The sequence below is a fragment of the Brassica napus genome (genome assembly GCF_020379485.1).
Source record: "Brassica napus cultivar Da-Ae chromosome C9 unlocalized genomic scaffold, Da-Ae chrC09_Random_37, whole genome shotgun sequence".
In the NCBI taxonomy this organism is placed as follows: Eukaryota; Viridiplantae; Streptophyta; class Magnoliopsida; order Brassicales; family Brassicaceae; genus Brassica; species Brassica napus.
In genome coordinates, this window is record NW_026014393.1 from 5,001 (window position 1) to 7,500 (window position 2,500).

Below are 2,500 nucleotides of genomic sequence, written 5' to 3' on the forward strand. Positions count from 1 at the left end.
ATAACGAGATTTATACTAATCTCAAAGATAATCAAAATTCTGATCAAACAGATGAAATGGCTTTGATCCGTTATTCACAACAATCTGATTTTCGTCGAGAGATAATTAAAGGATCCATGCGTTCCCAAAGGCGTAAAACTGTTATTTGGGAATTTTTGCAAGCAAAAGCACATTCGCCCCTTTTTTTTGATAGAATAGATAAATTTTTTTTTTTTCGTTTGATATATGGGGGCTAAAAAAAAAAATTCTTAGAAATTTCATGTGGAAAAAAAAAATTTTTTTGATAAAAACGAAGAAGAACAATCAAAAAAAGAAGAACAAAGACGTATAGAAATTGCGGAAACTTGGGATAGCTTCTTATTTGCTCAAATAATAAGAGGTTTTATTTTAGTAACTCAATCTATTCTTAGAAAATATATTATATTACCTTTATTGATAATAATTAAAAATAGCATCCGTATCGTATTATTTCAACTTCCCGAGTGGGAAGAGGATTTAAAGGAGTGGAAACGTGAAATGCATGTTAAATGTACTTATAATGGGGTTCAACTATCCGAAACAGAATTTCCACGAAACTGGTTAACGGATGGTATTCAGATAAAAATCCTATTTCCGTTTTATCTTAAACCTTGGCATAAATATAAATTTCAATCATCTCAGAAGGCTCGACTAAAAAAAAAAAAGGAGAAAAAATGATTTTCGTTTTTAACAGTTTGGGGCTGGAAACTGACCTACCTTTTGGTTCTACCAAACCAAAGCCTTCTTTTTTTAAACCTATTTTTAAAGAATTAAAAAAAAGAATCAAAAAATCCAAAACGAAGTCTTTTCCGGTTTTAAGGATTTTCAAAGAAAGAGCAACAATTTCCTAAAAGTCGAAAAAGAAATTAAAAACTGGATTATAAAAACTGCTTTTTCTAAAAGAAAAAAAAAAAAACCTTTCAAAACGAAATAGAATTCCATTAGTTGGCCCGAGAGAAATATATGAATTAAATGAAACTAAAAAAGATTCAATAATGAGTAATCAGATGATTCATGAAACTATCTGTTCAAAAAAAATCGACGGAGTGGCCAAATTCTTCATCAGCGAAAACAAAATAAAAATGTGATTGATAAAATAAAGACAATCAAAATCAAACGAAAAAAATTTCAAAAAAAAAAGAAAAACCAACTAATAGTTGTAGGACAAAGGCGCAGGAGTCGAATCAAAAAACTGTATGCAAATTAGGTTGAGAGATAAAAAGGGACCACAGAGAGAGTAGAGGGTAAAGCGAGAGAATTGGGACGCGTTTGGGCCGCCGATGATCGAGAAGTACTTGAAAGGAAGGACGGCTCGGTCGCAATTGAGGATTCAGAATAATCCCCCCCCCCGATTTTTTCAGGAGAACGGAGATTCGCGGAGAATCAGAGCGTTTTTTCGGGGAACTTTTTTTGTTTCTTTATGGTTTTGATCAATCACATTATTTTGTTTTCGTTTCGCTGAGTGAAGAAGAATTGGCCACTCCGTCGATTTTTTTTGAACAGATAGTTCATGAATCATCTGATTACTCATTATGATCTTTTTAGTTTCATTTAATTCATATATTCTCTCGGGCCAACTAAGGAATTCTATTTCGTTTTGAAAGGTTTTTTTTTTTTTTCTTTTAGAAAAAGCAAGTTTTTTATAATCCAGTTTTTAATTTCTTTTTCGACTTTTAGGAAAATTGTTGCTCTTTCTTTGAAAATCATTAAAACCGGAAAAGACTTCGTTTTGGATTTTTTGATTCTTTTTTTTAATTCTTTAAAAATAGGTTTAAAAAAAGAAGGCTTTGGTTTGGTAGAACCAAAAGGTAGGTCAGTTTCCAGCCCCAAACTGTTAAAAAACGAAAATCATTTTTTCTCCTTGTTTTTTTTAGTCGAGCCTTCTGAGATGATTGAAATTTATATTTATGCCAAGGTTTAAGATAAAACGGAAATAGGATTTTTATCTGAATACCATCCGTTAACCAGTTTCGTGGAAATTCTGTTTCGGATAGTTGAACCCCATTATAAGTACATTTAACATGCATTTCACGTTTCCACTCCTTTAAATCCTCTTCCCACTCGGGAAGTTGAAATAATACGATACGGATGCTATTTTTAATTATTATCAATAAAGGTAATATAATATATTTTCTAAGAATAGATTGAGTTACTAAAATAAAACCTCTTATTATTTGAGCAAATAAGAAGCTATCCCAAGTTTCCGCAATTTCTATACGTCTTTGTTCTTCTTTTTTTGATTGTTCTTCTTCGTTTTTATCAAAAAAAATTTTTTTTTTCCACATGAAATTTCTAAGAATTTTTTTTTTTAGCCCCCATATATCAAACGAAAAAAAAAAAAATTTATCTATTCTATCAAAAAAAAGGGGCGAATGTGCTTTTGCTTGCAAAAATTCCCAAATAACAGTTTTACGCCTTTGGGAACGCATGGATCCTTTAATTATCTCTCGACGAAAATCAGATTGTTGTGAATAACGGATCA